Here is a 13,892-nt window from a genome sequence, read left to right as displayed (position 1 = left end):
GTTAGTGGAAATTGGTAAGCGAGGACTAAAAATACAAAATGTTCAATATCTCCGCCGCTCGTGCACGGATTTTGACAATATATAGCTTGTTAGAAAGGTATTTTTACAAGATTTCAATTTATGTGCAGTTTGTGAGATTGTATTGTTGTATTGTATTGTTCGAAAGTTATTTGCAAAAAAGCTGCCATCTTTTGACAAAATCGCCCATATCTCAGAAAGTAAACACCATATCGAAAATCAAAAATAATAGTGTCAAATGGCAACGTTCTTTTGTAAGAAATGTAAAAATGTATAGGATTCGCTCAAGCTTTGAAAACTTTTTCCGAGGCCCGGAGGGCCGAGTTTCATTTACCAATCGATTCAGATCGATGTATGTACAAAATGTCATGTAATTATCTCAGCAATGGCTGAACCGATCTTAACGAAACTAGTTTCAAATGAAAGATCTAATGTTACCATTTCACACTATTATTTTTGTTTTTCGATATGTTGTTTACTTTCTGAGATATGGGTGATCTTGTCAAAACAAGACGGGTTTTAGGCGAATAACTTTCAAACAAAACGATCGCATCGCGCAAATAGATATAAATAAAAAGCTTATGAAAATACCTTTCTAACAAGCTATAGATTGTCAAAATCCGTTCACGAGCGGCGGAGATATTAAACATTTTGTATTTTTATTCCTCCCTTACTAATTTTCACTAATTAAAAAGGAGTCCTTTTCATACAGAGTATTGCTTTACTGGTGTTTAGGGGTAAAACTAAACCGACTTTGAATATTGGGGTATGAAAACACATCTACGTGATTCAAAGAACTCGATATTGAAAAAAATTGTGAATTACCTCTATAATAAATGAACTATTTCTCAAAAATTATTATGTAAGTTTATTTCAAAGACAAAATAATGTCTTCGTAGTGAAATTTTTTCTAGAATTCATGTATTTATCCCTTGGATTAGGCGTTGCATTCAATCGTGAGGTAAATGTGGATGGCATATCAATACATAGATCATCAAGTAATTCACCTAGTAGTGAGATAAAAGATTTCTCATATAATTATACTCTCGGCATCACCGAAAGCAACTGTATTTTTGAATCCCAAAACTCTAGCGAAAATTTAGCTCTTTTGCAAGATTTAGGCTATTTATACTGGTCATGGCGTAAAAATTACTACTTACATTATTTATAATAAGGGTGTAAGGAATCAATATATCGCATAATATACCTTTAAATATAAGGTCACGGCACTAAACATCATTTTCCATTTCTCACACGCCCCCTCTCCCTTTCACACTCCCACTCACTCTCTCTCTCTCTCCCTTCCTTCGTGTTCCTGGTAACTGTCACGACTCACATATTTCTTGCTGCTTCTCAATCCATTTCCAAGTTGTGCGATAAGAGCTTCTGATAACCTGAAACATTTATTGATGTCCAATCATGCGTGCGATGTAATTGTGGAGGTTTGAGAAGACAGCACCATTTTTTTCTACCGTTACTCTGTAAATAGATTTTTGCATTTTAGTGTATGAAAAAAAGCTTATTTTTACATCCTACTTGGTAAGTAAATTATTTTATAGTCCTGAGAAAATTTGCGAAATGTTTGAATTATGAAAAAACTATAACTATTTTCAAATGTTCACACCCTCAAGATGTAAAGTGTATCCCTCCGAAACGTTGAACTATGGGTTGGTAGGCGACCAAAATTCGAAAGCTATATTAACTCCAATTTAATTCAGTTCTAGTCAGAGTTTTTATATACACTATAATTAAGGAAATTCATGGCTCTCTAGAAAAATATTTAATTTAACTGGGTAATATGGATGTTTGAAGATGAAAATTTTAATAAGAGACATTCCACATGCGTTATTTAAACTTTTCGTATCTGAATTGAATTTCAAATGAATCATATGTTCAAATATGTCATGTGAAAAGTAAGAATATCTTTTTTGTGTTGATATTATTGAAAATATATATTCATTGCATTTGTATGAACTATTATGAAGAATAACGGATCAGAGCCCAAAAATATCCACGCATTAGATCCGAGAAAATAAGTCTCCTAAAGACTCCATTCTCGATGGGGGATACAAGTACAATGTTTCTTCTAACTTATCGTCGTCCATTTTTGCTCTATACTAAGTAAAATTCCATTGATGTTTCAATGGCAGTCACAACTAGTAGAGAGGCGTTGGATGTACTGTATACTGAAACGTTTGATCTACATTTTTGTCATACACATTACTGTGTAACAACAAATGAACACGAAGAAACGTATTTATTCGCAGAAAATTAAGACTTGTAATGTCAAGAATGCCTATCCATCTAGAGCAGTTTTATATCAAGTGACACTTTCAATGGCGCTTGCGTTTCCAACAAATAAAATACTTATACTGAAAATTTGAACCATTTCTTTTTCGTAGTATTGGTTTGTATAGGACTCATTTATCCATATTTCCTGAACGAGAATACCGAACGAAAAAATATACACGCTATAAGGATGATTGGAAAGAGAGTACATTATTATCTACTGAATGCACGGCTTTTGTGCTATCGACATAGCCAAGAAACTTCACACTATTTATATCAATGCAAATGAAAATGTTGAAAATTCTACCTGTCTCATTAACGAATCGCATTCTTTCTCTGTCGCTCTCTGTTTAAGGGGTTTGAAAGCATATGTGCCTTGTCTTACTTGTTCATATTGCGCATATTTACGTATTCTGCAGAAATTTTTTTTTTGTTGGAAATATGTAACCAAAATGACAACTTTGAATTCGAAATTGAACGTTCCAGGTTCCTGATTACTAATTAAGGTCCATCAATAAAGTAGAAATACCAGATAATCGTAAACGACGCCGCCAAGAAAAGAACAACGAAAACAAAGAGGTTAAAACAAAAAATAATGAAAACTTTAGAAAGTTGATTGTATATTAATTAGCCATTTTTCAGATGATGGGATTATCAAAAACTATTTATAACTTTCCGATACAATAGTTCTCAAATTCGTAGAATCCGGTTTATTCATTTACTTTATTCAAAAATGGTTTTTAATTTCATTCTAGTCATTTTTTTTTTCAGTTTCTCCATTTCATGGATTTTATTCGTCTTGTTTATTTTATTCATTTTTAATATTTACTAGTTTTAAGTATATGATTATTGCATTTCAATTATTTATTCAATTCGGCATTCTTTTTATTCATTTTGTTCATTTGGGTTCATTTAATCTATTTTATTCATTTTATTCTTGGGATTCACTCTGATCAGTTTATTTTTTTGTACATTTTATTCATATCATTCATTTCACTTATTTTTTTCATTGTTTCCTTCTATGCGTTCTCTTTGTGTTTTTTCTAGTTTTCAATTTCTCCATTTTAATAATTTGGCTATTTTCAGATTTATTCATTTCATCCAAATTATTTATTTGACGCAATTTATTTTTTCCAATTAATTTATAACTTTTTAACATCGCCTTATTTTTCATTTTAATTGATTCATTTTCTTCTTTTTATTCATTTAATCAATCCTATCCATTTCGTTTATTCGATTCGTTTGTTTCATTTATTCATTTTATTCAATACATTTACTCTTTTATTAGTTTTATTTTTTTCATTCATTCCAATCATTTTATTCATTTTATACATTTCATTTATTTGATTCGTTGTTTTCACTGGATTCATTAAATTCGTTCTATCCATTTGATTAATTTGTTTCATTTGATTCATCTGATTTAATTGATTCATTTGATTCATTTTGTTCATTTCTTTAATTTTAATAATTTCATAATCAGTCATTCTACTTATTTATTTAATTTAATTTGCTAGTTTGAGTCAATTTAATTCATTCAATTAATTTTATAACTATTTTCAAATATTGACTAATTTTTCATTTATTGAGCTAATCCAATTTGATTTATGTATTTTATAATTCGATTTATGCAAATCATTGTGCTCATTTTATGAATTTGAAAACATTTTGTTTTGCATTTTTTGCTGTATTTTTTTATTTAGTTCGTTTTATTGATTTTCTATATTTTATTCAGTTTATTTGAGGTTTTATTCGTGCAAGACCAGAAACAGCAAACTAATAAAAGAGTTCTGCAAATTAATTAATGATACAACAGTGACATGTGTAAGAAATGTCTCACCTTACTGCAAGGTGGTTTAAGTTGTTTTTTTTAATTTCATTTTTACTACTAAACTAAACTAAACTAAACTAAATTAAACTAAACTAAACTAAACTAAACTAAACTAAACTAAACTAAACTAAACTAAACTAAACTAAACTAAACTAAACTAAGCTAAACTAAGCTAAACTAAGCTAAACTAAGCTAAACTAAGCTAAACTAAGCTAAACTAAGCTAAACTAAGCTAAACTAAGCTAAACTAAGCTAAACTAAGCTAAACTAAGCTAAACTAAGCTAAACTAAGCTAAACTAAGCTAAACTAAGCTAAACTAAGCTAAACTAAGCTAAACTAAGCTAAACTAAGCTAAACTAAGCTAAACTAAGCTAAACTAAGCTAAACTAAGCTAAACTAAGCTAAACTAAGCTAAACTAAGCTAAACTAAGCTAAACTAAGCTAAACTAAGCTAAACTAAGCTAAACTAAGCTAAACTAAGCCAAACTAAGCTAAACTAAGCTAAACTAAGCTAAACTAAGCCAAACTAAGCTAAACTAAGCTAAACTAAGCTAAACTAAGCTAAACTAAGCTAAACGAAGCTAAACGAAGCTAAACGAAGCTAAACGAAGCTAAACGAAGCTAAACGAAGCTAAACGAAGCTAAACGAAGCTAAACGAAGCTAAACGAAGCTAAACGAAGCTAAACGAAGCTAAACGAAGCTAAACGAAGCTAAACGAAGCTAAACGAAGCTAAACGAAGCTAAACGAAGCTAAACGAAGCTAAACGAAGCTAAACGAAGCTAAACGAAGCTAAACGAAGCTAAACGAAGCTAAACGAAGCTAAACGAAGCTAAACGAAGCTAAACGAAGCTAAACGAAGCTAAACGAAGCTAAACGAAGCTAAACGAAGCTAAACGAAGCTAAACGAAGCTAAACGAAGCTAAACGAAGCTAAACGAAGCTAAACGAAGCTAAACGAAGCTAAACGAAGCTAAACGAAGCTAAACGAAGCTAAACGAAGCTAAACGAAGCTAAACGAAGCTAAACGAAGCTAAACGAAGCTAAACGAAGCTAAACGAAGCTAAACGAAGCTAAACGAAGCTAAACGAAGCTAAACGAAGCTAAACGAAGCTAAACGAAGCTAAACGAAGCTAAACGAAGCTAAACGAAGCTAAACGAAGCTAAACGAAGCTAAACGAAGCTAAACGAAGCTAAACGAAGCTAAACGAAGCTAACGAAGCTAAACGAAGCTAAACGAAGCTAAACGAAGCTAAACGAAGCTAAACGAAGCTAAACGAAGCTAAACGAAGCTAAACGAAGCTAAACGAAGCTAAACGAAGCTAAACGAAGCTAAACGAAGCTAAACGAAGCTAAACGAAGCTAAACGAAGCTAAACGAAGCTAAACGAAGCTAAACGAAGCTAAACGAAGCTAAACGAAGCTAAACGAAGCTAAACGAAGCTAAACGAAGCTAAACGAAGCTAAACGAAGCTAAACGAAGCTAAACGAAGCTAAACGAAGCTAAACGAAGCTAAACGAAGCTAAACGAAGCTAAACGAAGCTAAACGAAGCTAAACGAAGCTAAACGAAGCTAAACGAAGCTAAACGAAGCTAAACGAAGCTAAACGAAGCTAAACGAAGCTAACGAAGCTAAACGAAGCTAAACGAAGCTAAACGAAGCTAAACGAAGCTAAACGAAGCTAAACGAAGCTAAACGAAGCTAAACGAAGCTAAACGAAGCTAAACGAAGCTAAACGAAGCTAAACGAAGCTAAACGAAGCTAAACGAAGCTAAACGAAGCTAAACGAAGCTAAACGAAGCTAAACGAAGCTAAACGAAGCTAAACGAAGCTAAACGAAGCTAAACGAAGCTAAACGAAGCTAAACGAAGCTAAACGAAGCTAAACGAAGCTAAACGAAGCTAAACGAAGCTAAACGAAGCTAAACGAAGCTAAACGAAGCTAAACGAAGCTAAACGAAGCTAAACGAAGCTAAACGAAGCTAAACGAAGCTAAACGAAGCTAAACGAAGCTAAACGAAGCTAAACGAAGCTAACGAAGCTAAACGAAGCTAAACGAAGCTAAACGAAGCTAAACGAAGCTAAACGAAGCTAAACGAAGCTAAACGAAGCTAAACGAAGCTAAACGAAGCTAAACGAAGCTAAACGAAGCTAAACGAAGCTAAACGAAGCTAAACGAAGCTAAACGAAGCTAAACGAAGCTAACGAAGCTAAACGAAGCTAAACGAAGCTAAACGAAGCTAAACGAAGCTAAACGAAGCTAAACGAAGCTAAACGAAGCTAAACGAAGCTAAACGAAGCTAAACGAAGCTAAACGAAGCTAAACGAAGCTAAACGAAGCTAAACGAAGCTAAACGAAGCTAAACGAAGCTAAACGAAGCTAAACGAAGCTAAACGAAGCTAAACGAAGCTAAACGAAGCTAAACGAAGCTAAACGAAGCTAAACGAAGCTAAACGAAGCTAAACGAAGCTAAACGAAGCTAAACGAAGCTAAACGAAGCTAAACGAAGCTAAACGAAGCTAAACGAAGCTAAACGAAGCTAAACGAAGCTAAACGAAGCTAAACGAAGCTAAACGAAGCTAAACGAAGCTAAACGAAGCTAAACGAAGCTAAACGAAGCTAAACGAAGCTAAACGAAGCTAAACGAAGCTAAACGAAGCTAAACGAAGCTAAACGAAGCTAAACGAAGCTAAACGAAGCTAAACGAAGCTAAACGAAGCTAAACGAAGCTAAACGAAGCTAAACGAAGCTAAACGAAGCTAAACGAAGCTAAACGAAGCTAAACGAAGCTAAACGAAGCTAAACGAAGCTAAACGAAGCTAAACGAAGCTAAACGAAGCTAAACGAAGCTAAACGAAGCTAAACGAAGCTAAACGAAGCTAAACGAAGCTAAACGAAGCTAAACGAAGCTAAACGAAGCTAAACGAAGCTAAACGAAGCTAAACGAAGCTAAACGAAGCTAAACGAAGCTAAACGAAGCTAAACGAAGCTAAACGAAGCTAAACGAAGCTAAACGAAGCTAAACGAAGCTAAACGAAGCTAAACGAAGCTAAACGAAGCTAAACGAAGCTAAACGAAGCTAAACGAAGCTAAACGAAGCTAAACGAAGCTAAACGAAGCTAAACGAAGCTAAACGAAGCTAAACGAAGCTAAACGAAGCTAAACGAAGCTAAACGAAGCTAAACGAAGCTAAACGAAGCTAAACGAAGCTAAACGAAGCTAAACGAAGCTAAACGAAGCTAAACGAAGCTAAACGAAGCTAAACGAAGCTAAACGAAGCTAAACGAAGCTAAACGAAGCTAAACGAAGCTAAACGAAGCTAAACGAAGCTAAACGAAGCTAAACGAAGCTAAACGAAGCTAAACGAAGCTAAACGAAGCTAAACGAAGCTAAACGAAGCTAAACGAAGCTAAACGAAGCTAAACGAAGCTAAACGAAGCTAAACGAAGCTAAACGAAGCTAAACGAAGCTAAACGAAGCTAAACGAAGCTAAACGAAGCTAAACGAAGCTAACGAAGCTAAACGAAGCTAACGAAGCTAAACGAAGCTAAACGAAGCTAAACGAAGCTAAACGAAGCTAAACGAAGCTAAACGAAGCTAAACGAAGCTAAACGAAGCTAAACGAAGCTAAACGAAGCTAAACGAAGCTAAACGAAGCTAAACGAAGCTAACGAAGCTAAACGAAGCTAAACGAAGCTAAACGAAGCTAAACGAAGCTAAACGAAGCTAAACGAAGCTAAACGAAGCTAAACGAAGCTAAACGAAGCTAAACGAAGCTAAACGAAGCTAAACGAAGCTAAACGAAGCTAAACGAAGCTAAACGAAGCTAAACGAAGCTAAACGAAGCTAAACGAAGCTAAACGAAGCTAAACGAAGCTAAACGAAGCTAAACGAAGCTAAACGAAGCTAAACGAAGCTAAACGAAGCTAAACGAAGCTAACGAAGCTAAACGAAGCTAAACGAAGCTAAACGAAGCTAAACGAAGCTAAACGAAGCTAAACAAGCTAAACGAAGCTAAACGAAGCTAAACGAAGCTAAACGAAGCTAAACGAAGCTAAACGAAGCTAAACGAAGCTAAACGAAGCTAAACGAAGCTAAACGAAGCTAAACGAAGCTAAACGAAGCTAAACGAAGCTAAACGAAGCTAAACGAAGCTAAACGAAGCTAAACGAAGCTAAACGAAGCTAAACGAAGCTAAACGAAGCTAAACGAAGCTAAACGAAGCTAAACGAAGCTAAACGAAGCTAAACGAAGCTAAACGAAGCTAAACGAAGCTAAACGAAGCTAACGAAGCTAAACGAAGCTAAACGAAGCTAAACGAAGCTAAACGAAGCTAAACGAAGCTAAACGAAGCTAAACTAAGCTAAACTAAGCTAAACTAAGCTAAACTAAGCTAAACTAAGCTAAACTAAGCTAAACTAAGCTAAACTAAGCTAAACTAAGCTAAACTAAGCTAAACTAAGCTAAACTAAGCTAAACTAAGCTAAACTGAGCTAAACTGAGCTAAACTGAGCTAAACTAAGCTAAACTAAGCTAAACTAAGCTAAACTAAGCTAAACTAAGCTAAACTAAGCTAAACTAAGCTAAACTAAGCTAAACTAAGCTAAACTAAGCTAAACTAAGCTAAACTAAGCTAAACTAAGCTAAACTAAGCTAAACTAAGCTAAACTAAGCTAAACTAAGCTAAACTAAGCTAAACTAAGCTAAACTAAGCTAAACTAAGCTAAACTAAGCTAAACTAAGCTAAACTAAGCTAAACTAAGCTAAACTAAGCTAAACTAAGCTAAACTAAGCTAAACTAAGCTAAACTAAGCTAAACTAAGCTAAACTAAGCTAAACTAAGCTAAACTAAGCTAAACTAAGCTAAACTAAGCTAAACTAAGCTAAACTAAGCTAAACTAAGCTAAACTAAGCTAAACTAAGCTAAACTAAGCTAAACTAAGCTAAACTAAGCTAAACTAAGCTAAACTAAGCTAAACTAAGCTAAACTAAGCTAAACTAAGCTAAACTAAGCTAAACTAAGCTAAACTAAGCTAAACTAAGCTAAACTAAGCTAAACTAAGCTAAACTAAGCTAAACTAAGCTAAACTAAGCTAAACTAAGCTAAACTAAGCTAAACTAACTAACGAAACTAAACGAAACTAAACGAAACTAAACGAAACTAAACGAAACTAAACGAAACTAAACGAAACTAACGAAACTAAACGAAACTAAACGAAACTAAACGAAACTAAACGAAACTAAACGAAACTAACGAACTAAACGAAACTAAACGAAACTAAACGAAACTAAACGAAACTAAACGAAACTAAACGAAACTAAACGAAACTAACGAAACTAAACGAAACTAACGAAACTAAACGAAACTAAACGAAACTAAACGAAACTAAACGAAACTAAACGAAACTAAACGAAACTAAACGAAACTAAACGAACTAAACGAAACTAAACGAAACTAAACGAAACTAAACGAAACTAAACGAACTAAACGAAACTAAACGAAACTAAACGAAACTAAACGAAACTAAACGAAACTAAACGAAACTAAACGAAACTAAACGAAACTAACGAAACTAAACGAAACTAAACGAAACTAAACGAAACTAAACGAAACTAAACGAAACTAACGAAACTAAACGAACTAAACGAAACTAAACGAAACTAAACGAAACTAAACGAAACTAAACGAAACTAACGAAACTAAACGAAACTAAACGAAACTAAACGAAACTAAACGAAACTAAACGAAACTAAACGAAACTAAACGAAACTAAACGAAACTAAACGAAACTAAACGAAACTAAACGAAACTAAACGAAACTAAACGAAACTAAACGAAACTAAACGAAACTAAACGAAACTAAACGAAACTAAACGAAACTAAACGAAACTAAACGAAACTAAACGAAACTAAACGAAACTAAACGAAACTAAACGAAACTAAACGAAACTAAACGAAACTAAACGAAACTAAACGAAACTAAACGAAACTAAACGAAACTAAACGAAACTAAACGAAACTAAACGAAACTAAACGAAACTAAACGAAACTAAACGAAACTAAACGAAACTAAACGAAACTAAACGAAACTAAACGAAACTAAACGAAACTAAACGAAACTAAACGAAACTAAACGAAACTAAACGAAACTAAACGAAACTAAACGAAACTAAACGAAACTAAACGAAACTAAACGAAACTAAACGAAACTAAACGAAACTAAACGAAACTAAACGAAACTAAACGAAACTAAACGAAACTAAACGAAACTAAACGAAACTAAACGAAACTAAACGAAACTAAACGAAACTAAACGAAACTAAACGAAACTAAACGAAACTAAACGAAACTAAACGAAACTAAACGAAACTAAACGAAACTAAACGAAACTAAACGAAACTAAACGAAACTAAACGAAACTAAACGAAACTAAACGAAACTAAACGAAACTAAACGAAACTAAACGAAACTAAACGAAACTAACGAAACTAAACGAAACTAAACGAAACTAAACGAAACTAAACGAAACTAAACGAAACTAAACGAAACTAAACGAAACTAAACGAAACTAAACGAAACTAAACGAAACTAAACGAAACTAAACGAAACTAAACGAAACTAAACGAAACTAAACGAAACTAAACGAAACTAAACGAAACTAAACGAAACTAAACGAAACTAAACGAAACTAAACGAAACTAAACGAAACTAAACGAAACTAAACGAAACTAAACGAAACTAAACGAAACTAAACGAAACTAAACGAAACTAAACGAAACTAAACGAAACTAAACGAAACTAAACGAAACTAAACGAAACTAAACGAAACTAAACGAAACTAAACGAAACTAAACGAAACTAAACGAAACTAAACGAAACTAAACGAAACTAAACGAAACTAAACGAAACTAAACGAAACTAACGAAACTAAACGAAACTAAACGAAACTAAACGAAACTAAACGAAACTAAACGAAACTAAACGAAACTAAACGAAACTAAACGAAACTAAACGAAACTAAACGAAACTAAACGAAACTAAACGAAACTAAACGAAACTAAACGAAACTAAACGAAACTAAACGAAACTAAACGAAACTAAACGAAACTAAACGAAACTAAACGAAACTAAACGAAACTAAACGAAACTAAACGAAACTAAACGAAACTAAACGAAACTAAACGAAACTAAACGAAACTAAACGAAACTAAACGAAACTAAACGAAACTAAACGAAACTAAACGAAAACTAAACGAAACTAACGAAACTAAACGAAACTAAACGAAACTAAACGAAACTAAACGAAACTAAACGAAACTAAACGAAACTAAACGAAACTAAACGAAACTAAACGAAACTAAACGAAACTAAACGAAACTAAACGAAACTAAACGAAACTAAACGAAACTAAACGAAACTAAACGAAACTAAACGAAACTAAACGAAACTAAACGAAACTAAACGAAACTAAACGAAACTAAACGAAACTAAACGAAACTAAACGAAACTAAACGAAACTAAACGAAACTAAACGAAACTAAACGAAACTAAACGAAACTAAACGAAACTAAACGAAACTAAACGAAACTAAACGAAACTAAACGAAACTAAACGAAACTAAACGAAACTAAACGAAACTAAACGAAACTAAACGAAACTAAACGAAACTAAACGAAACTAAACGAAACTAAACGAAACTAAACGAAACTAAACGAAACTAAACGAAACTAAACGAAACTAAACGAAACTAAACGAAACTAAACGAAACTAAACGAAACTAAACGAAACTAAACGAAACTAAACGAACTAAACGAAACTAAACGAAACTAAACGAAACTAAACGAAACTAAACGAAACTAAACGAAACTAAACGAAACTAAACGAAACTAAACGAAACTAAACGAAACTAAACGAAACTAAACGAAACTAAACGAAACTAAACGAAACTAACGAAACTAAACGAAACTAAACGAAACTAAACGAAACTAAACGAAACTAAACGAAACTAAACGAAACTAAACGAAACTAAACGAAACTAAACGAAACTAACGAAACTAAACGAAACTAAACGAAACTAAACGAAACTAAACGAAACTAAACGAAACTAAACGAAACTAAACGAAACTAAACGAAACTAAACGAAACTAAACGAAACTAAACGAAACTAAACGAAACTAAACGAAACTAAACGAAACTAAACGAAACTAAACGAAACTAAACGAAACTAAACGAAACTAAACGAAACTAAACGAAACTAAACGAAACTAAACGAAACTAAACGAAACTAAACGAAAACGAAACTAAACGAAACTAAACGAAACTAAACGAAACTAAACGAAACTAAACGAAACTAAACGAAACTAAACGAAACTAAACGAAACTAAACGAAACTAAACGAAACTAAACGAAACTAAACGAAACTAAACGAAACTAAACGAAACTAAACGAAACTAAACGAAACTAACGAAACTAAACGAAACTAAACGAAACTAAACGAAACTAAACGAAACTAAACGAAACTAAACGAAACTAAACGAAACTAAACGAAACTAAACGAAACTAAACGAAACTAAACGAAACTAAACGAAACTAAACGAAACTAAACGAAACTAAACGAAACTAAACGAAACTAAACGAAACTAAACGAAACTAAACGAAACTAAACGAAACTAAACGAAACTAAACGAAACTAAACGAAACTAAACGAAACTAAACGAAACTAAACGAAACTAACGAACTAAACGAAACTAAACGAAACTAAACGAAACTAAACGAAACTAAACGAAACTAAACGAAACTAAACGAAACTAAACGAAACTAAACGAAACTAAACGAAACTAAACGAAACTAAACGAAACTAAACGAAACTAAACGAAACTAAACGAAACTAAACGAAACTAAACGAAACTAAACGAAACTAAACGAAACTAAACGAAACTAAACGAAACTAAACGAAACTAAACGAAACTAAACGAAACTAAACGAAACTAACGAAACTAAACGAAACTAAACGAAACTAAACGAAACTAAACGAAACTAAACGAAACTAAACGAAACTAAACGAAACTAAACGAAACTAAACGAAACTAAACGAAACTAAACGAAACTAAACGAAACTAAACGAAACTAAACGAAACTAAACGAAACTAAACGAAACTAAACGAAACTAAACGAAACTAAACGAAACTAAACGAAACTAAACGAAACTAAACGAAACTAAACGAAACTAAACGAAACTAAACGAAACTAAACGAAACTAAACGAAACTAAACGAAACTAAACGAAACTAAACGAAACTAAACGAAACTAAACGAAACTAAACGAAACTAAACGAAACTAAACGAAACTAAACGAAACTAAACGAAACTAAACGAAACTAAACGAAACTAAACGAAACTAAACGAAACTAAACGAAACTAAACGAAACTAAACGAAACTAAACGAAACTAAACGAAACTAAACGAAACTAAACGAAACTAAACGAAACTAAACGAAACTAAACGAAACTAAACGAAACTAAACGAAACTAAACGAAACTAAACGAAACTAAACGAAACTAAACGAAACTAAACGAAACTAAACGAAACTAACGAAACTAAACGAAACTAAACGAAACTAAACGAAACTAAACGAAACTAAACGAAACTAAACGAAACTAAACGAAACTAAACGAAACTAAACGAAACTAAACGAAACTAAACGAAACTAAACGAAACTAAACGAAACTAAACGAAACTAAACGAAACTAAACGAAACA

General features: G+C 32.7%; 1 protein-coding gene across 1 annotated transcript in view; it reads right to left on the bottom strand.

Moving 5' to 3' along the window:
- Positions 1–13,892, bottom strand: part of LOC131680097 (zinc finger protein 519-like) — a 30,146-nt gene that overhangs the window by 15,240 nt on the left and 1,014 nt on the right. The window lies entirely within an intron of this gene.

The sequence above is a fragment of the Topomyia yanbarensis genome, chromosome 2 (assembly GCF_030247195.1).
Source record: "Topomyia yanbarensis strain Yona2022 chromosome 2, ASM3024719v1, whole genome shotgun sequence".
Taxonomy (NCBI): Eukaryota; Metazoa; Arthropoda; class Insecta; order Diptera; family Culicidae; genus Topomyia; species Topomyia yanbarensis.
The sequence above is the reverse complement of the archived record's forward strand: the minus strand, read 5'-3'. Positions and strand labels throughout refer to the sequence as shown.